The sequence below is a fragment of the Ptychodera flava genome, chromosome 3 (genome assembly GCF_041260155.1).
Source record: "Ptychodera flava strain L36383 chromosome 3, AS_Pfla_20210202, whole genome shotgun sequence".
NCBI lineage: Eukaryota > Metazoa > Hemichordata > Enteropneusta > Ptychoderidae > Ptychodera > Ptychodera flava.
The window spans coordinates 49,016,294-49,040,151 of NC_091930.1; the positions used below are offsets into that span (position 1 = coordinate 49,016,294).

The 23,858-nt window shown below is 34.9% G+C and overlaps 2 long non-coding RNA genes across 2 annotated transcripts; both read left to right on the forward strand.

Moving 5' to 3' along the window:
* The first annotated feature begins 1,970 nt into the window (after nt 1-1,970).
* On the forward strand, nt 1,971-7,885 carry LOC139130204 (uncharacterized). Its single transcript, XR_011551814.1, has 3 exons — nt 1,971-2,110; nt 3,785-4,122; nt 4,625-7,885. It is a non-coding gene; the product is annotated as an uncharacterized lncRNA (long non-coding RNA).
* A 3,421-nt stretch (nt 7,886-11,306) lies between these two features.
* Nucleotides 11,307-22,080, forward strand: LOC139130205 (uncharacterized). The gene is made up of 4 exons (XR_011551815.1): nt 11,307-11,681; nt 19,338-19,388; nt 19,695-19,791; nt 20,183-22,080. It is a non-coding gene; the product is annotated as an uncharacterized lncRNA (long non-coding RNA).
* Nucleotides 22,081-23,858: the final 1,778 nt, after the last annotated feature.

Below are 23,858 nucleotides of genomic sequence, written 5' to 3' on the forward strand. Positions count from 1 at the left end.
CGGGAATGATGGAACCACCGCCACCCTTTTTAAAGTGTACCATACATCAAATGAATTTCGATTTGTTTGCCATGTTGACACCCTGGGAATGTTTAAGTTATCGTGCTCAAAAAGTAAAATGCTGAGTACAGTGTTGCTTATCCAGATTATTTTGTTTTTACATGCAATTTCAGAGAGCTCCTCTAAACTTCGGTATCATTGATAAACTATTAAAAGTTGTTTGTAAATTGAGTATACAATCTTAATCGATCTCCATCCTTTGGTTACGATCATTATCTGACCTGCATTTTTTGCTGAAGACCCGGACGGATGACGTCATCGATACATTGTGCTTTTTTGTATCAATCTATGTAGCAAATTTGTATAGCACCAAATTTCCAAAGATAAGCAATGCTCAGTGGCGCTTAGCGTTGTACAATGAAAATGCTTTATGGAATATGTAAGTTTTTGAGCGTCTTTTGAAATGTTGACATTAGGAGAGGTTTTTATGGCCAGGGGTAAAGAGTTCCAAAGGACAGAAGCTGCTGCAGAGGAGCGGTGACCATGGGTAGTAAGGTTCCATCTAGGTGTGTGCAGAAGGCATTTATCAGATGAACGAAGAACACGTGATGAAGCAAAAGGTGTCGTCAAATTTCTGAGATATTTTGGAGCTTGTCAATTCAGGGCTTTGTGGGTAATCAGGAGAAGTTTGTAAACAATGCGATGATGCACTGGAAGCCAGTGAAGCTGCATAAGTATGGGGGTAATGTGGTCCCATTACTTGGTCTTTGTTACAATTCCAGCTGCTGTGTTTTGAGCACGTTGTAACCGCTATAACTGTGTATCAGGCAAGCCATACAACAGTAGTGAAGCTGTGAAGATATAACTGCGTGGACGAGGTTGGCACAGGAATCTCTGGACAAGTACTTTCTATTTCTAATACGACCAATTGTGCGGAGGAGAAAGTTAATAGCACTGCAGGTGGAACCGATATGTTGTTGAAATGTATGGTTTTCATCAAATATTACACCGATGTTCCTCGCAAATGAAGTGGTCTCAAAAACACTTGAACAGATGTTGATGTCAGTGAAAGGCGCTGGCAAATGGTCAAACTTAGAGCGAATCAAAATGACCTTTTTCTGTTTGTTTCATAATAATATCGGTCACATCTGGGACACACGGATCGCCAAGTTTTATTTCAGGTTTGTTAAAGATTCAAACATCGCAAAATCACGTAGACGCCGGAAACCAAGACCAATTGTAGACAAAGTCATGATAAGGCTTGCAACTATCAGCGTCTTTTATGCCGTAAATTATTATTTATACAATCAGTCAATAATTCGATTTACTATACATAGGATTAGGTCTCACTGCAGAGCTAGATTAGTCTCAAGTTTGTTCGGTCTATATCTTGCCATTGACACAGAACCTTTAGACACTAATGATAAATCCAAATGCTTGATAAATCTGCGCAAGCGCAGTTTCAAAACTATTTGACCCCCGCCTTTGACATGAATGAGTCATCGGTTTTCCCCCTTGTTCTATTTTTACGTAAAAATGTATTACTGGCTGCAAATTAAGCAACGGCTAAGAATACATGTCTTTCTATCTGAAAAAAATCGTTAGTGAAATATTTTAAATGAGCTACTATTTGTCAGTGCTCTGTGATAATGAATTATGCACTTACCAGAGCACGAGACAAACGGTTAACAATGGCGATACGACATTGAAAAGTCGACATAAAGAAACAATAAAAACCTGGTACAGATTTTGACTTCCCTTTCCACACCCATTGTTTTACATTTATTATAATAAACAACTATAATTGTCACACAAGTCATCGAAAGAAACATTATCGTCTTGCGCTTAACATTTATTTTACATTTTACCGGACAATAGAAAGGCTTCACAGAGTATAGGAAAGTCAATCTTTTGCAACGCAAATGCATTCAGTGACACAGATACATCAATTATGTTATAACATCCTGTGATCTCCGATCACGTTGACGTTGCGTTGAGGCTTATAAATAGACCAACGGCTCTGATCGACCTCATCAAGACGAGTCGCTGCCGTTTCAGTTTGAGCTGCCAACTTTCATCAAAAGGTTTTCCGTGATGGGGGACCAAAACGGTGAGTGACCATTAAATATCGAAATTTTCGTAAACGTTAGAATCATGGGCTTTGCCGTTCGTCTCGAGATGATTGTACTCAAATCAGCAATATTTGCTAGTCACTATTTTATGGAATACTGAGCCACTTCCTTGTCTACGGTGACCTCTCTTTCATAGACGTTGTCAATTTTATCCTTGCATATTTATCGAAATCAAGAAATTCAATGATGGAATTCCTAACTTAACATCTTCACACCGGACACTTTAGCCTTTATCGTGGGGTATGCACAGATACCACTGCGTTCGGCTTAAATTGCGATAGTGAAAGTGAAAGCAATACTTAGAGTTGAATAATATTGCCTTCGATGGAATACTTGATTTGGCATGTAGCGTTTTCGACTCTTAATTTACTATACTTCAGACCAAGGTGCAAAAACAGAAAGAGACAGCAAAAGCTAGTAAAGCAATCGGAAAATCATCGCCCAAAGCAAGGACTGTTGACGCGAAGAATTGATGACAGACTTAGTGGCTATATATGACAGTTGAAGCGGCCGGCAAAAGGTTAGAGCGCTGAGAGGGCCGAGAGCAAATCATATCTTTTAATATATATTGTCTTATTAACTCCATCTATCTATTTCATTAAATAATGAGTTCTAACTCATATGGAAATGCTGTATATATGTACGCATTAATGTACGCATCCTATTTGAGGGGGGCACTAGCAAAAGTCACAACATTTTTTATTGTTTTACCATGGCCAGACCTATCTCTCTTCTAATCGAAATGACATAGACACGCACGCTGATAGAATACTATATCAGGGTGTCGGTAAAGCCAATTCGTCTTTCCGAATGAACGAGAGATAACGCTGTCGTTGGTAGAAACTGTTAGACCTTAATAGAGAATGGGCCCCTAAACTAGCACAGTCGCTTTACCTGAAGAGAAAGTGTAATTATGGTATTCATAATCATTGTTAAAACAAGATAAATGAATAAATACAGGTATCACTTGTCAGGCCGGGTTTACGAAAATTTGAGGGAGAGAGGTCGGAAGATTTGCGATTGAAATCTTAGTTTAAGACCCCCCCCCCTTAGTACCCTAAAAATTTCAAGCCCCTCCTCCCGTCTCTATATCAACATTTTGTAATTTTTCAAGTCCCACATCATCTTATAGCCCCATATTTACTAAGAGTGCATGAAGAGTAAAAAATAAACATGTATTGCGTAGTTCTTATCAGAAGGTTGTAGAGTCATATTCCTGAAGCAAATTCTTGAATTAGTTTACTTTTAAATGCACGAGTTGACTTTTGGATGTATCAGCCTAAGCCAACTTGAGTTTAACCAACTCTGGCCAGACCAGCCGAAAAGCACACAAAATGACAATCATGAGAGCGTATGCACATTGTGAATTCCAGGCTACATTTTGTAAAAATGTGAAAAAAACTAAGGATAGTGACTTACCGAATTTGTTTTTTCAAAAGTACAAGATACAAAAGACTTAGATAGTACTTATAAATGTTTTACAAAATTAACAATATTAGTTTGTACAACAATGGCCAGTGGCTCGTACAATACGTCGCACATTTCAGTTGTACCGAAATCAAGAATATACCCGTCTTCGTCAAGGTTTAACACTTAATCATTAACTTGAGATATTAATTTATTATGTTCGTCGTCATCTGTTTTATTATCAGGACTAGCGATTCAGTTGATTCCGGAAGCAAATAACCAACCAAGCCGCTCCGCTAAACTTGGGGCTAAAGCAATATTCTCCATTCTTGGATATTCGGGATGGAAGAACAAACGGCGCTGTGTGAGGCACTACGAAGTAGCTGACGGATATGAAGACTGCGACATTTGTCGCGACCTGTCGCAAAGTGTGATCCAACAAGTTTAGTCTCTTCGCCGTATTTTGTCGCTGAACCTCTATCATTAGTATTCCAATTGTTTTAGCGATAAACCACACCCAGCGATGGTATACCACGAGATTTTGACCAATTCAAGACATATATGCACGAGCGATACACTAAAGGTAACAATAGTATGATATTATGGCGTGGGACGTCAAAAAGATTAGATTTAGCTCTTGCCGAGAACTTTCGCGCTTGAAAGCCGTGCTATATCGGAAATATATTACGGTCATTTTCCCGTGTCGACCAATCAGATCGCTGTATTTGCGCCAGCAATATACTGGTATGATATAGTTTGTGATTTAAGCCTGACAACGCTCATGTTTCTCATCATTTGCTTCGAAAAGGCACCTGTCAAAAATTGACGAGGACAGAATCAACGGAGTCACATCACTGAAATTTATGCATACATATAATCCTTCGGAATGTGATAGGATGTGACCAATAACACTGTAGCAGTTTTCAAGACTTACATTGCAGTGCTAGCAAATGCGCGTATGCGAGACAAATGGCAATAGGCGAAATTAGGCTGATTCATTCGAGTAAACATTATATTGAAACACACTTCAGCTAAAAGGCCATGTCATGTAACTATAAGTGCGTCACTTCATATTTATTTTATAGGTGACGGATACGTATCGAGGAGCCCTCGAAGATATAGGTCATTGGCCTGGCTGTTCTTGTTAGTCACTCTACATTTAGTGATCTGTATTCAAAAGCTCGTATACCGATGGCTGCGAGAAAGAAGAAATCTTGTACCTATTGTCATTTCTCTCATTCTTTGTTCCACGCTTGTGTATTCTTTGTGTTCTCCTTTTACCCAGACTGTCAAAGAGCGTACCCATGGCAACGGGCACACTCCATGGACTATCGGACGACTTCATATTCTACTCACTTAAGCAAAGAGTTTTTAATGTGTTTGATTATTTGTTTTTTTGCACACCACTAGCAGCTCTAGTGTTAATGATTTTTGCGTTTGAAGTCAGTATTCCAATAACAAGTGGATGTATTATAGATTACTAGGGTTTGGTGGCATTTGTGGTACAAACCTTGGGTGTCATTGTCTTTTCAACATTCTGGTTTTTAATACTAGGGTTGCGAAGGTCAGAGGAGGTAGATTGTGACAGAATGCTAAATTTTCTGCGCGATCACCGGCAAGACAAATCTCTCTGTTCTGGAAGAATTTTAGAAAGTTACTTATACTTTACAAGGCTGAACAATGTCGTATCTGTGTGTATGGTTGTTACGATTGCATTGAATATTTTTCAGATATTCTGTCACATGTATTGGAACTACAATATTTTTGTGCGTCAGACGGACAATCCACAGGCTATTGTGATTAATGTGATCATGTGGTTAGAGATATTTATATATTTTGCTTTACCATTTTATTCTGTTGGTTTGCACACCTGCATCGGTCACACCTGGGACGCCCTCATCGTCAAGATCGATAGTGAATTCGATTGGGATTCATACATCGCAAAATCAGTTAGACGCCTTAAACCTACATCAAGTTTGGACAACCTCATGATAGGGCTTGCAGTTATCAGTGTCTTCTTTGCTGTGAATTTTCCATTTCAGTGTGACCAGTACTGGAGAGAAGACTCGATATGTTCAATACGAAATGCAACACATTTTAGAGCAATATGTTTAGAAACTAAAAACGGCAACTTGTAGATGAGTTTAGAATGCTGTGGCCAGACCCATGTTTATTGGAGACTGAAATTTAGTCCCTATTAGGATAGTTTTGACGACAGTAACATTGAATATGCACACTGTGCGTTGTTTGTGTTTCAAGAAAAGCTAAGTCGTTGAGTAGATTTTAAAAACATAAGCTCATAGAAAAATATGAAAGTTCAAAAATTCAATGATGAAAAACGAAATTTAATCTCCAGAGACACTTTGTTTTTTTAAATGTCTGTGTATTATTTGGATTGTTTGATTTCTGATCCTTGAAATGCAAATTTATACCCAAAAGAGGAACACTTAAAAATTATATTTGATGAAATCAGACCGTGTTGAATAATGTGATGCAGAGATAACTACTTCTTAATTCCTTGATCGAATGGTTACATGCTATACATATAGCTCACCCATGTAGAGCAACCCTTTGTAATATCGGACTACTTTTAATTAACAATAAACGGAGAATCGCCGTCAAGAAAGAATGAAGCTTGAAATGTGCTTTTCAGGCATAGTGGTCAGATATTAACCCTTTCAGTGCTATGATTTTTCCCACCAAAATTTTAGTGCAACATTTTTACCAATTTTTGTGGATTTTTCTGTTATTGTTTTATAATTTTGGACCAAATGGACATCACGTTTTATTTGCTCTAGTTTGTTATCAAATTTCTGACAAAAATCTGAAAAAAATTGACAGGAGTATATTTTCTAACTGTGACAAAAGTTGACTTTGGCGCTCAAAGGGTTGATAAACCTTATGCATAGCATGTTTTTCTGCTGCAAGTCAAAATGTAGTAGTGTTGGTATCAGTTTCCTGAAGAGAAACCAAGTTATTAAGTAAAACACCATGAATTCTTTGTAACAGTTGTAGATGTCACAATGGATAAAGACAGGGAAGCTCTATCTCTACATTTGATTCTTTAATCTTGCAGGTGAAAACACTATACTGTTACATGAGTGTTTTGAAATTAAATGTTACAATACGTCATTATAAATCTATTGAATAAAACAATCGACATAAATATAATCCAAAGAAAAATAAACAATAAAATGTGGAAACATAATACAATTTTACAAACTCTTACGTTTTAGAAAATCACTGACAATACATTGTCTATTTAGTACTTTGTAGTTATTGAATTGTTTTCTCAAAATTATTCAGTTATTAAATCTTCAGTTATGTTGCAATAATAGTCGGATATTTTGTATCAGTATTTCATTGTTATGATTTTGTAAGTATTTTCTATGTTACCATTTCACTGACATGGCAATTGTAGTCATCGACGATGATTTTTTCACTTTGTTGGCATATACCTAAGTATCATAATTTTGTAATAAACTTGCCATGAATATACTATTTAATATGATATTAAGGTCAGTGTGCAGCATCTTGAAAAGCCGTAGATGATATGTTGTGTTGTAATGATTCATCGACATTTATCATGCTTAGTTCTTCTGTCACTGTCTTGTCAAGCCGGCTGTAACCAGCGAGGCACAACATGTTCCTACTTTGCATGTTATGAAAGACTTGGTCATGTGAAGGCCATTGGAAGACGTTTTACTCTAAGCATGACTTTTGTTGACTCAACCTGCTGCAGCTTACCCTGTAGAGCTGGTAAATATAAATGCGTAGGTTTTTGAATCCTTGTCTTTTTTTGACTGGCGTGCCATATAGGAAAGTGCTAGGCGTGATAAGATCAATGCTAATAAAATTTAGCCAGCCAGTGAGCCTCACGATTCAGATATGCAACTTTTACCATTGGTTTTTATTATGAAATGCAAACTGTTGGAATAATCCATTGTAAACATGTTCTCAGTATCTTTTAAAACCGCTCTTTCATTGTCATCGGCGTCTTCTTCGCTGTGAATTTTCCGACACGTTGTGACCAGTAATGGAGAGAAGACTCGACATGTTCGATACCAAATGCAACATATTTCAATGCAACAATTTGTCAATAACCTGATAAGGATATCGCCATATTGGCTGGAAAGTACTAAGGCGGTATTTTTACAAGCTCAATAAGCGTTCAACGTGTACAAAGTCTATTTAACATTTTCGAGTTATATGTTCCTTTATTTTAAAAAGTATAGGCCTGTGATCTCTTAAAAGCCTTACATCAAATGACCAACCAACCAATCAATAAGTCAGTCTATTTATTCGTCGATGTATCCATTAACCCCCAAAATAATCAAGCAACCAGTAAGTCAATCATTTAATCGCTCAATCAGTCCATCCATCCATCCATCCATCTATCGATTCATCTATCCATTAATCGGTCATTCAATCAGGCAGTCACCAGTCAGTCAATCAGTCAGTTGGTCAGTCAGTCGGTTAATCAATCAATCAATCAGTCAATCGATCATTTACATTTTTTAAAGTTTTATCACATAGTCAGTATATATTATGTCGATACCATAAACAACCCACAAAGTTGTACTGGGAAGTTGACTAAACAATCAAGAGTTGTACATGTAGAAACGCATATAAGAGCCAAGTTATTGCATTTGTAAATCACAAGGAAACGCCATTTTCCTTATTAAATCTGCCATCATAAATATTTACCTGCTTGAGCCTTTAGGAATGGAAGGTTATGTAAATTCTCGTAGGACCACAGACCAACACATAAAATAAATATATATGAAAGGCGATATATACAATTACTATTGAGTTCTAAAAATTTGATAGTCAAGTTTTGATGTCATGTTTCCGAGGAATATCGCGAAAAGTTGAAACTGATTTTGCGAAGTTCAGTTGTTGTAATGTTTATGTTTTCCTTGTCACTTGTTTTGTTTAGAAAATACATCGTTTTGTTCTTAACCAAAAAGGCAATTTATGTTGAAATTGTTAGGTCTCAACTTTCCAATCTTATGTATGTCCGCCAAAAGTTTATCTCGTCATACAATCATATTTATTAGAGGTCGGTTAATAAGCGTCTAAAATATTCCAGGGCGCCCCTAGTACATCTCAATTGATCAAGACCTGGTATAACTATGAACAAGCTGGCAGTGCTATGAGGAATCCATTGCGCTGAGATAAGGGGATATGTGACCTTGGGCCCTGACCCAAGCGCGACCGAACGCACCTGCACCGCCAGCCTATTCACAGCTAGACCTGGTGAAGATTTGTTCTGTGCCATGCCTGTAGGGATACAAACAAGTGCCACTACAAACAAAACGTACTGAAAAAAAACGATTTTCAAGCTATTGGAGAAAAAGTCACTTTTACAGCTCGGCCACCCCACAGGTAAACTGGCGTGGATATGTGTGAATGCCTCACTGTAAATATCTGGCACATCCATTTTTGACGACATTTAGAGAGCAGTTATCATATCTTCTAATCAGTACGCAGAACGTGTCAGCTGATAGCCAGACTGAACCCTGTGTAATTTCTATGAAGCAGAGAGACTTTCTTTAGAGAACAAGAACATCGATTGTTCCTACCTATTATGCAGATGTAATTTGGTTTATCAAGATTATCATTGTGAATGTGAGCTTTGTTGCATTTCCAGTAGAGGTGTCTCGCATTTTGTAGAATAAAATACATAAAAAGGTATATTTTGAATAAGTAATGGCGCTGTTATTTGGCCTTTGTCTATAGAAATTCAGAATTCACTAAATAAATAATCCATATGACACCCTCTTTGCATATCAATTTTGTAATGCCTTTGTAATCACATAATTGTTAATTTCTATTTGTTATTAACTCGTACATAAACTACGACTATATAAGTTGATTTCAAGCACTATGTTTACAAATGATAATTGATCGCTGTCAATTTTTCAACCGCTATTCATAGATGGGGATTCCCCTTTTAACAGGTGTTTCCGGTTATTGATCTCAGACGTTATATCATCGCTATTTTTAGATTGGGAATCCCCGTCAAACAGGCTATGAACGGCCATACAATCATAAACTGTTACATAGAATATAGAACTGTGAAAGTCGTTGCATTTGTCATTTATTGTGACACCGGACTATGAAAATTGCCTAGTAGTACATTCAACAAACCTAATCTAGAGTTTTACATGATATGATACTCTGAAGAAGATTAACTTACACTTACACTGAGAAAACATGGCGCAGACACTGTTGTGTAATCCAAAGTGCAGAATATATGGTGTCAATCGGATTTTAACTCACAACATTCGGCAGCCAGAAATATGTCAACAAGAATGTCGACCAAAGCAACAAAATTGAAGTGAGCCACAGTTGCATTTAACATAGGAAGTCATTAGAAAATCAGTAATAAGAGGGTAATCGCCCCCCAAAAAACCGTAACGACCATCAAGCTATCTGTAATTGCCGTGATAAGTCTTTATGTGATCGGGGACTTTTTAAGGCTGTTTTGTCATTTACAAGGGCAAAGTCTCACTATGACTCAACGAAGAGAAGAGGATCTTTCATCATTCATAACACCTTGAAGAAAAACTTTGCTCATCACATTCAATCGTTCCGAATCGTCAGAATAAATCACACACGGTCTACGGCGTAATACTTATTATATTTGGAGAGATACATACACGGCGACCTCTCGCTTCTTGTTTTTGTAGTAGCCCACAAAAGCAGCTACTTCATCCTCATATTTTTTCACGTGAACTTGGAATATGGCAATACATATGTAATAATTAATCTTACTGTATGATAAAAGTAAAATGAGATATAACAAACAGACATATGGAACCGATGCAAAAACTACTGGAAAGCATGACCGTATGATGTACACAGTGAACATTGTGTAAAGTAAATTGTGATCACGATATATATATATATATATATATATATATATATATATATATATATATATATATATATATATATATATATATATATATATATATATATATATATATATATATATATATATTTACTGCAGATGTCCTTGATGATATTACAGTGCTTGATGCCAAAAGCGGAGCGGTATAAATAATAACAATGTACTTCAAGTACAAATAGTTGTCGGTTACTTAAGATTCATGCTTCTAGCAACTTGATGCTATTTTATTTATTGACAATGATACAACAAAGTTTTGGCTCTTGTTACTGAGAGACCAAAGTTCAGTGCTTTTCTCCCCGAATTTCAAAGTTTTGCCGCTTCTATTGAAAGCAAAATATAATATGTTGTGTTCTCTGCTTGTTTGACTTTCAAGTTTTCTCCGGTTTGTTTTTTTTAAGTAAATGTTACGATTTGTGATCTACGTGTACTGCTTCAGCGTTTTGTTTTCCGTGGGCGAGTGAATGAGCTCGAGCGAAGATGATGACCTCATACAATTTACATATGAATAGACGTGTGTTAGCCAAGCCAATCCGAGACCTCATACAGAAACGTAATGGCGGCGAATCACTGGGATTTTCTTATGTAATATTAGTGCACTTCGCGATGCATTTTGCTAAATTAGAAGAATATATGTATTAATAACCGAACCCCATGAACTTGCCCATCATTTTGAGGGATACTGAAGTTATTTTTACTCGTGATACGGCATATCTTGCTGTAATTTTCACTCGCTTCGCTCTTCAGTATCCCTCAAAATGCTGTGCGAGCTCATGGGGTTCTGTCATATTATTTACATAACTCCATAAGGATCGCAGAGCTTACAATAATAATGATTGAGCAACCTGCCACGACAGACCACTGAGCTATTCTATTCTCTACCTGCTTTACGGTAGTTCGCTGTCAGTTTCTGTACACGGATGAGATGCTAACACTCAATTGCCGCAGTTACCAAATATTCCATAACTTAACCATTACATTACCTGTAAGTTATGGTTCAGAATATACGAATAGCATATTGTTTCAATTTTTCGAATGAAAATTAACTATATTTTGATTTTATGACACCCCTATCACACTGTGGTATAGCCGCTGTTTACAATGTACTGGGCCACGCAGTGACACGGTGAGTATTATAAATTTAGACAAATAGGCAGCAACTTCAACAGAGCCTGATCACTCTTCAACGTCAAGGAAAGTCGAGGCAACGAGGACCCAAATACGAGGTAATGTTATTTCTTATTACTCTCTGTGGCTATCGAAACATACACATTGAATTTTTTACGTGATATTTTGCAATGCACCCCAAATTATTATCGTTTTTTGGTCATTGAATTTTAATGTGAATACATGATTTTGCGTATATAATTATGAAAATGTAAGTATAATTTTAATGTCCTGTGATACATAGCGATTTGTACAAATTTCCTGCCGTTTACATTATTCTCAAAAGTTTAATTGATTTTACAAAAATCAATGAAAATGTCAACTTTGACTTCCGTGTAGAGTGTGGAAAATATTCATTTACTTCTCTGACATACATTTTGCATTTTAGTTGTATGCTCTGCAGCAGCTTTGAACACAACGGCCCTGGACGTCACTGACGAATAAAGTAGTATATTTCAAGTACTCAGTTGATGGTTAATAATTAATCGCAGGTTGCATTTCGAAATTCATCGCTATTTTAGACGGGTATTTCCCAGTTAACAAGTGATCACGTACCTCCGAAATGCACAGAATAGCGACAGTAGAACCATCATAGATATCGTATCGGGGTTATTGTGCAGCTCGTATTTTAGAAAGAAGTCACACTCAGAATTTACAAGGTTTGAGTTATTTAATCAGTGCACAAGAATTTGTCATATGTTAGCAATTTCAAATACTGTAAACTACTTTGTATTATTATTTTGGTTGCTGCCAAACGGCCTAAAAATATTTGTCAATAGTTTCTTTGTCAGTCGACAAATTTTCCTTGTGATAAAATATTTTACAAAGACCATACAATATAAGGAAAATTTAAACTGAAAAATGACATCAAACAGTAAAGCCATTTACTGCAGCTTTTGATTATCAACATTGGAGACGGCATTCTTTGATTAGCAATCCCTGTTGATTTAAGTTGAAGACTGCATTAACACTCTGTATCTGTCTTGTCTTGAGGCAATGGTAACATCTATCTGTGAGTGATATCCACACTCCAATGCAAAAACGTACCTGAAGTTTTTCTTTGTTTGTCTGGTAGTCCGTGGGCTAGAGGGGGTCTACGTGCACCCCCCCACAGGATAACAAAGCTGTATTTTTCAGAACCCTTGGGATCCCTAGAATACGAAATGGAATTTTAACAGAAAAAATATAGGGACGCAATAGCTGTTATGGTCATGTTTTGAAGGGTACCTCAAAATCACGATTTTCCAAGCCAAATGCATTTTCGTCAAATCTGTCTTCTTGTAAGTCATGTGCTGAGCTCATTTTGTAACATAACCTCACTTGTTTGGTATCATTAGAAAGGGAATTTATTCGTCTTGAAGATTACATATTGCATGATGCAATATCTTCTGCAGTTTTTGTCAAATATAACCAAAACTTACCCCTTACCCCAAAATTTAACATTACAAATTACAGAAAATCTCAAATTCTACCAATGTTTTAGCTAGGCATAATAAAAAATGCAATGCTTTGTCTGAAATCTGTTTTATTTGATACATGGACATGTCAGAAATATGAAATAGACTTTTTAACAGAAAAAAATATTGGGAATCTACAGCTGTAACAGTCATATATTGAAGGGTACCGCAAAATCACAGTGTTGCAGATTTGCATGCATTTTTGTTTAAAACTATCTTACTATAAGTTATCTGCTGAGCTTGTTATTGAATATAACCTGGCTTGTTAGGTATCATTAGAAAGATAATTTACTAATCTTTAAAATGACATATTGTAATATGCAATATCTTCTATAGTTTTCATGATATGTAACCCAAACTTACCCCATACCCCAAAGTTTACATTGAAAATTTCAGTCATAGCTAAAACTAAATTCTACCATTTTTTTAGCTTGACACAAAAAATCTGGCCGTTTTTGCTATTAAATCTATTTTATTTGGTACAAGGACATGTCAGAATTATGAAATAGACTTTTAACATAAAAAATATTTGGAATCACCATCTGTAACAGTCATATTTTGAAGGGTACCGCAAAATCATAGTGTAGCAGATTTGTATGCATTTTTGTTAAATTTGTCTTCTTATAAGTTATCTGCTGAGCTTGTTGTTGAATATAATGTGGCTTGTTAGGTATCATTAGAAAGATAATTCACTAATCTTTAGAATGACATATTGTAACATGCAATATCTTCTATAGTTTTCATGATATATAACCTAAACTTACCCCTTACCCCAAAGTTTACATTGAAAATTTCAGTCATAGCTAAAACCAAATTCTACCAATTTTTAGCTTGACACAAAAAATCTGGCCGTTTTTGCTATTAAATCTATTTTATTTGGTACAGGGACATGTCAGAATTATGAAATAGACTTTTAACAGAAAAAATATTGGGAATCTACATCTGTAACAGTCATATTTTGAAGGGTACCGCAAAATCATAGTGTAGCAGATTTGTATGCATTTTGTTAAATTTGTCTTCTTATAAGTTATCTGCTGAGCTTGTTTCTGAATATAACCTAGCTTGTTAGGTATCGTTAGAAAGATAATTCACTAATCTTTAGAATGACATATTGTAACATGCAATATCTTCTATAGTTTTCATGAAATATGACCAAAACTTACCCCATACCCCAAAATTTACATTGAAAATTGCAGTCATAGCTAAAATCAAATTCTACCATTTTCTTTACCTAGACATATAAATTCCGGCATTTATTTGTATGAAATCTATTTCATTCGGTAATGGGTCATGTCAAAAATATAAAATAGACTTTTAACAGAAAAAAGATTGGAATTCTGTAGTTGTAACAGTCAGATTTTGAAGGGTACAGCAAAATCTCAGTATTCCTGACTTGCGTGCATTTTTGTTGAATCTATCGTCTTTTAAGTCATCTGCTGAGCTTCTTATAGAATATAATGTAAGTTGTTAGGTATCATTAGTAAGATTATTTACTATTCTTTAAAATGACATATTGTAACATGCAATATCTTGTACAGATTTTTATGAAATATGACCAAAACTTACCCCATACCCCAAAATTTACATCGAAAACTACTGTCATAGCTAATGTCAAATTCAAGCAATTTTTTACGCAGACATAAAAAATTAGACAATTTTTTTGTATGAAATCTGTTTTATTGTGTACTTGGCCATATCAGAAATATGAAATGAACTTTTAACAGAAAAAATATTGGATTCTTATAGCTGTAAGAGCTGTATTTTGAAGGGTACAGCAAAATTCGCATGCGTTTTTGTTAAATCTGTCACCTTATAAGTCGTCTAATGAGCTTGTTATTGATTATAACCGGGTTTGTTTAGTATCATTGAAAAGGTAATTAAATAGTCTTTACAATGACATATTGTAACAGGCAATATCTTGTATAGTTTTCATGGAATATGACCAATACGTACCCCATACCCCAAGGTTTATATTGAAAGTACTGTCATAGATAACGTGATCAAATTCCGTGAATTTTTAGCTAGACATGATAAAAATAGCTCTCTTTCGGTATTAAATCTGTTGTATATGGTACTGGGTCATGTCCGAAATGTGAAATAGACTTTTAACAGAAAAAATATTTGGACTGTATAGTTGTAACAGTCATATTGTGAAGGGAAATGCAAAATCGCAGTACCGCAAATTGGCACCTTTTTGTTAAATTCTTCGTCTTGTAAGTCATCTGCTGAACTTATTTTGTGACACAACCTGGCTTGTGAGGTATCATTAGTAGGGAAATTTATTCTTCTTTAAGATGACATATTGTAATATACAATGTCATTCATAGTTGACCTGGAATATGGTCAAACTTTACCCCATACCCAAAAGTTCAAATCGCAGATTACAGCTTATCTTAAATTCTACCATTTTTTTGCTGCACATAATACAAAAGGCAATTCTTGTTTAAAATCTGATTTATTTGTTACAAAAGTATGTGTTTCGGCAAATTTGCCCTGATACCTGGGTACCCTTCCAAATATGAGCCAAAAGGCTACAAAATCATATTATGTTCCTGTTAAAAATTAATTTCATATTTGTAACATACTTTTTAACAAAAACACATATTTCATAGATTGCATGCAAGCATTGCCTTTGGTATATAAAGTTAATAAATGTAAAAAATGGTAGAGTTTCAGATTTGCAGTAATTTGCTGTGTAAACCTTGGGTATGGGGTAAGCTTTGGTCTTATTTCATGAAACCTAAACAAGACATTGCATATTACAATAAATCATTTTAAAGACTAGTAAATTACCTTTCTATTGATACCTATAAAGCCAGGTTATGTCAAAAATAAAGCTCAGCAGATGACTTTTAAGAAGACAGATTTTACAAAAAAGCAAGCGAGTTGGCAATAGTGTGATTTTGCGAGACCCTTCAAAATATGACTGTTACAGCTGTAGAGTCCCAATATTTTTTCTGTTAAAAGTCTATTTCATAATTCTGACATATCTCTGTACAAAATAAAACAGATTTAATAGCAAAAACGGCCAGATTATATATGTCTAGGTAAAAAAAATGGTAGAATTAAGTTTTAGCTATGACTGAAATTTTCAATGTAAACTTTGGGGTATGGGGTAAGTTTTGGTTACATATCATGAAAACTATAGAAGATATTGCATGTTACAATATGTCATTCTAAAGATTAGTAAATTATCTTTCTAATGATACCTAACAAGCCAGATTATATTCAACAACAAGCTCAGCAGATAACTTATAAGAAGACAAATTTAACAAAAATGCATGCAAATCTGCTACACTATGATTTTGCGGTATCCTTCAAAATATGACTGTTACAGCTGTAGATTCCTAATAATTTTTCTGTTAAAAGTCTATTTCATAATTCTGACATGTCTCTGTACCAAATAAAATAGATGTAATAGCAAAAACGGCCAGATTTTTTGTGTCAAGCTAAAAAATGGTAGAATTTGGTTTTAGCTATGACTGAAATTTTCAATGTAAACTTTGGGGTATGGGGTAAGTTTTGGTTACATATCATGAAAACTATAGAAGATATTGCATGTTACAATATGTCATTCTAAAGATTAGTAAATTATCTTTCTAATGATACCTAACAAGCCAGATTATATTCAACAACAAGCTCAGCAGATAACTTATAACAAGACAAATTTAACAAAAATGCATGCAAATCTGCTACACTATGATTTTGCGGTACCCTTCAAAATATGACTGTTACAGCTGTAGATTCCTAATATTTTTTCTGTTAAAAGTCTATTTCATAATTCTGACATGTCTCTATAGCAAATAAAATACTCTATACCAAATAAAATAGATTTAATAGCAAAAACGGCCAGATTTTATATGTCTAGGTAAAAAAATTGTAGAATTTAGTTTAGCTATGACTGAAATTTTCAATGTAAACTTTGGGGTATGGGGTAAGTTTGGGTTACATATCATGAAAACTATAGAAGATATTGCATGTTACAATATATCATTCTAAAGACTAGTGAATTATCTTTCTAATGATACCTAACAAGCCAGATTATATTCAACAACAAGCTCAGCAGATAACTTATAACAAGACAAATTTAACAAAAATGCATGCAAATCTGCTACACTATGATTTTGCGGTACCCTTCAAAATATGACTGTTACAGCTGTAGATTCCTAATAATTTTTCTGTTAAAAGTCTATTTCATAATTCTGACATGTCCCTGTACCAAATAAAATAGATGTAATAGCAAAAACGGCCAGATTTTTTGTGTCAAGCTAAAAAATGGTAGAATTTGGTTTTAGCTATGACTGAAATTTTCAATGTAAACTTTGGGGTATGGGGTAAGTTTGGGTTAGATATCATGAAAACTATAGAAGATATTGCATGTTACAATATGTCATTCTAAAGATTAGTAAATTATCTTTCTAATGATACCTAACAAGCCAGGTTATATTCAACAACAAGCTCAGCAGATAACTTATAACAAGACAAATTTAACAAAAATGCATGCAAATCTGCTACACTATGATTTTGCGGTACCCTTCAAAATATGACTGTTACAGCTGTAGATTCCTAATATTTTTTCTGTTAAAAGTCTATTTCATAATTCTGACATGTCTCTATAGCAAATAAAATACTCTATACCAAATAAAATAGATTTAATAGCAAAAACGGCCAGATTTTATATGTCTAGGTAAAAAAATGGTAGAATTTGGTTTTAGTTATGACTGAAATTTTCAATGTAAACTTTGGGGTATGGGGTAAGTTTTGGTTACATATCATGAAAACTATAGAAGATATTGCATGTTACAATATATCATTCTAAAGATTAGTAAATTATCTTTCTAATGATACCCAACAAGCTAGGTTATGTTCAATAACAAGCTCAGCAGATAACTTATAAGAAGACAAATTAACAAAAATGCATGCAAATCTGCTACACTATGATTTTGCGGTACCCTTCAAAATATGACTGTTACATATGTTGATTCCAAATATTTTTCTGTTAAAAGTCTATTTCATAATTCTAACATGTCCCTGTACCAAATAAAATAGATTTAATAGCAAAAACGGCCAGATTTTTTGTGTCAAGCTAAAAAAATGGTAGAATTTGGTTTTAGCTATGACTGAAATTTTCAATGTAAACTTTGGGGTATGGGGTAAGTTTGGGTTACATATCATGAAAACTATAGAAGATATTGCATGTTACAATATGTCATTCTAAAGATTGGTAAATTATCTTTCTAATGATACCTAACAAGCCAGGTTATATTCAACAACAAGCTCAGCAGATAACTTATAGGAAGACAGTTTTAACAAAAATGCATGCAAATCTGCAACACTATGATTTTGCGGTACCCTTCAAAATATGACTGTTACAGCTGTAGATTCCCAATATTTTTTCTGTTAAAAGTCTATTTCATAATTCTGACATGTCCCTGTATCAAATAAAAACAGATGTCAGACAAGCATTGCATTTTTTATTATGCCTAGCTAAAAAATGGTAGAATTTGAGATTTTCTGTAATTTGTAATGTTAAATTTTGGTGTAAGGGGTAAGTTTTGGATATATTGACAAAAACTGTAGCAGATATTGCATAATGCAATATGTCATCTTAAGGAGGAATAAATTCCCTTTCTAATGATACCAAACAAGTGAGGTTATGTTAAAAAATGAGCTCAGCACATGACTTACAAGAAGACAGATTTGACGAAAATGCATTTGGCTTGGAAAATCGTGATTTTGCGGTACCCTTCAAAACATGACCATAACAGCTATTGCGTCCCTATATTTTTTCTGTTAAAATTCCATTTCGTATTCTAGGGATCCCAAGGGTTCTGAAAAATACAGCTTTGTTATCCTGTGGGGGGGGGGGTTGCACTCAGACCCCCTCTAGCCCACGGACTATGGTGTCTGACGCAGTAAAAATGATACTTCTGCCGTGTAATACAAGACACGTGCATGCTGTGCTGACAGAATACCAGTACATTAAAGGCAAATCCGCCGATCTCATTTAATGAGACCTGAAAACAGCAATGCTATATTCGAAGAGTCTCGTACACTAGGAACATTCGCGAGCTTTTACTTGAAGTTCATATTAACCATTTAGCGAAGGCATTTGGCATATTATGTTTTCTTAGCCTTGGAACAACAACGTATAGTACTGATGTAAAAAAGCAATTAACAACACGACATCATTAAACATTATTCAACGGCCAAGTTTAAATTGTCATTTTCAATGTTTACCTTTGTCATGTCCTACAGCATACAGAGATAGGCGAAATGGAAGCGGTATCTGAGTATCCAATGATTTTTGTAAGTGCAAACTTTCAATGAAGTAAAGATTATATCGATCAATCTGACTTCAAACTTCAAACTTCACTTCTGTTAACGAAAATGATGGCATTCGGTGAATGAAATTATTGTAAGCAGACGAAATATGCTAATGAAACACAACTCCTCAAGCAATCCTCAAACTTTACCTGTTATTTAATAAGAAATCGTCAAAGTTGTACATCAGATAAAGTCAACATATTCTATGTTATTTATTGCGTCATTCAAACTCTAGGAAATGCATTTCACTTTATTCAATCTGCTCTCAAAATATTATATGGTTTGCAGAACAATGGATTTTGGTATTATCCTACTCTAACGTCCCCATATGCAATGCGAAGATTGAGATGGAGGGAACCAGGCTTACATTTCCTGCACCGATTCAGTACGTATCTGTTTATGTTACCATCTTTTTCTGGAAATACCATTATCATCATAATTGAAACACAGAAAGTGTTTTGCATAAAATCAAAGTAATATTGGTATCAGCATATGGGAATATCAAAATCAAGATCGTTGGCTATTTTAAATATTGCAAATTTCACCAACATTTTATGTAGTGAAAGTACTGTCATTTCTATGTCAACTTCTTATAGGAAGGAGTTCACGTTATCACTGTCACATTATCTTTTGTTTTCCACTCACAACTTCGTGTCGATACAAAACCCTCGTGTGTAGGGCAGTTAAAATGAGGCAGATACTGTTATAACAAACGTAGACTGGTGATATCAGCCACACGATGTAACACATATTTTTTGTATAATCTTTTTTAATAGAGTACCACAACTTTCAACGTGTATATGCCGGTAGAGTGCCGTACGAAGAAGAACTACGTTTGCGTCGTCATGCAAGAAGGAATGCGGGAAATATTCAACATTTCCCCGATGCAAAGAATGTTGCATCTTGAAAACTTAATTAGCCGTGATAATTTAACTGGTATAGAAAATTTATAATCTGAGATAGTAACAAAATAAAACAAAAAATCAAGAAAAAATATGTGTTTCCATTGTAACGAGAGCACCGCTATAGCCCGTCGTATAAGCACACTTGACTAAACCCAGTTAACAAACGGATCACCTACGCAGTACGTGATCGGCATCACATATTGAATCACACATCCAGTATTATTACACATACATAATTCATGTCCTGTCGATATCTCGCGACAACATTGTTCATATCATAGTATGCAAATTTTGGCAATTTGTGAAACTGGAAAAAAATCCATACATTGTGCTATCTGTCTGATGAATTTCAAATGTACGTCCTTGAATGGAATAGTCTATAGTTGAACTCAACCCGCGGTTTCTCTTGACAAAAATTCAACGAGTTGACTTACTACAACAAAGGCTGCTGGTTGATTTGAGCGTTCAAAGAGACAATGGCTTCAATGCGCTACGTTCGAGTGACCTGTGACAAGACCAAGGAGACTGTCTTCAAAGACTTAACCTACCTATGCGTCAGAAAATATTCCTGTGGTTTTAGCCTTGTTTGCCAACTAATATATAGGCTGCCGTTTCAAAATATGATGAATACGTGCACTCATACTGTAACAAGCGCTGTGATTGAACATATAAAATTTTACCTTCTTTGTCTATACACTGAAAATTCAAAACCTTGAACACAGAAAAGAATTCAGTCAGAAATTATACGGCTGTATGTCATGTCTTGCATATGTGCGTCAATAAGGATCTGTAATTCAAGTAAGCAAGCCAACCGATTTCGTTGAGGATAGTTAAAGTGTTTATAAGTGTAGCATTCTATGATTGTATCACCATTTTTGTCCTCTATGTCAGCATCAAGGTTTGACCTACTTTTACAAAATTTGTTAAAAGGCCTGGTCAACCTAGTGTTTACACATTTTGTGTGTAAAGTTATCGTTGTTGGAAATTGATTTGTAACTCCCACTTCAATAAAGGGAATGTGAATTTGTAGAAGTTATTTCAGTTATTTAGAACTTTTAAAGATTTAAATATATCCAAAGGGAGAATCGAAATGGCTTTAGTTCGAGGGGTTACAGGAATATCAACTGCTGCTGTTTTGTATCCAATAATCAGAAATCACCAACTATCTATTATTTTGAAATTTGAGTTTGTATTGTAAATTGCATTTCTGAGTAGTATTCTTGGCATACCAAATATCCAGTAACAAGATCTATTGCCCCGCTTGTTCGTAGGATAAGCATCAATTAAGACCAGTGTTACATCATGACATAATCATGATGTAACTCTGTTTATTAATTATGATAAGGTGACATCGACAGAGTAAAGAAAATATGCAAAACAGATTGAAGGCAGATACCTATGACATCGTTTTGAATTAAAGATTAAACATATTTACTCAAGTACAGGAATAGAAAGTAGATATCTTAGTACAACTGATGTCAATACATATAACGATTTGAATTTTGTGTTGCGCCGTTGTCAATATTTTAGCCTAGCTTGCGGATCATTCAAATCCACTTTTGTTTAACTAAAAAAGAGAGAGTTTGCTTGACAAATATTTTCTCTGTTATTTTTCAATTTTAGTTATAATAATCTTGGAAATCAGACATTTTGAACCTTTTTTCGTCTTTAGATTTCATTCTCTTGTTAGATTTTATGTAGCTTTCTGCATGTATGACGCCTATAGATCAGCTGACAGAACTCGAAATAAATAACCAGAGATTCAAAATTTCTGTTGGACTCCTGTGTCTTTGATAAATCATCATTGACCTTACGAGGAATTAATTGGAATTGCAATTTTGGACTTGAATTTTAAACTGAAATGGTGGAGACTATTTTTATGCCAATTTTGAACCAATGACCTAGAAAGTATTTCATACGTGTTACCAAAATGTTACCGACATGATACGGAAAACGACAAGTATTAAAATAACTATTTAAATTGACGAACAAACTTTTCGGAGTGGTGGCAGGGGGATGATATCGCGAGTGATTACGAATTTAAATTTGGAGACGCCAGTGTTCGGAGTAACAATCCGTCGATTGTTTCGTGTTAACTGGAATAATAACGTACAGCATATTGCAGCTGTGCTACTTCAGTTTTGCTTGTTCAAGTTGCCCAAACAAAATGCTTACTTGCCTTTTGCAGAGATGTCCCTGAAAGCTAAATTGAAGTACAAACATGACAAATGAGCATCGTGCATAATATTAAGGCGCGCATAAAAATGATTTGATGATGCCGCAAACATCAAAGAGTACCATGAGAAATACGAGAAAATCTTTAACATATTCGAGGGCATAGGAGCCGTGCTGAACGAGATTGCTCCTGGGTGCCTCTAATTTAACCCTAGCTTATCAACAGCTACACCATTCGTCTTAATCAGGGATCGGCACCAATAATTTCTCCCGAGACAACTGGCAACAGTTCTGATTACAGGGGTAATCATTAGAAGGACAATTTCAAGAGATATTATGTCGAGAATCAGAATACTCCAGTACACACCAAGTGACAAAGGAGAGTCTAACTTTTTGAAATTCTGTGCCCTGTTGAATAAATATAAGCCATATGCATCGATAGCAGTTTCTTGCTTGGATGCTATAATGAGAGGTACTTATCTTATGAGGAAAAGCAAAAAACATCAGCAAACCACTCAGGAACTTTGGGAGGACCATATATCTGATTCTGCACACATTTTGTTGTTGAAAGTTCACATATTCATGTAGGGGGACTGTTTGGTATGGAGAAAGTTCATCCAATTGTTGCATATGAAGTACTGAAACAAATTAAAGAGATACATATTGTAAAAGTGTGAGTCAAACAAATATGTATCAACTGCTAAAATTAAGGCACCTTCTATCTCCAAACTACCCACAAAGTGCTTGTGATCTATAAACATTGATATGTGTAAATTTGCCATTATCAACCTTTCGCAGATGGAATGTTCCATTGCCATCCTTAAAGGAAGTGATTGATATGTACTTTATTCATTCTGATTTCGATTTCCGAATAAATCGTTTCAGAAACGATTCCTTGAATAGCTATTTCATATTTTTGTTTGCAAAACTTAAAGTATCATGACCTGGCCTCTAATATACTATAATGACCAAGAAAAACGTATCATCACTACAAAAATTTACATTTTACATACAAACGAAATTGAAGAATGCGCTTAGGAGCCAGAATTTCGGGCTCTCAAAGTTTTAGAATTCTTTCCTTCTCTACAAGTTATGGGACTCATTTTAAAGATCTTGGAGTAAGGAAAATGTTTCCCTGTCTTATATTTTCGAAAACTGAAACTTTCATTTTCTCCACGGCAATTTTGAATTTCCGATATTGTAAATGTTAGGATCTTTGTTTATCTGACATTAAAGTTTAGCCGGAGACCCTCGATTTTTTATTCTTGATTTGGTAAGAGAATGTTTGATCATTTCATTTAGGAAAGTTTGGGTAAAAAATGAAACCTTTCTCTTTTGAGACGCATACTACTACCCTTAGCGCAACGATAAC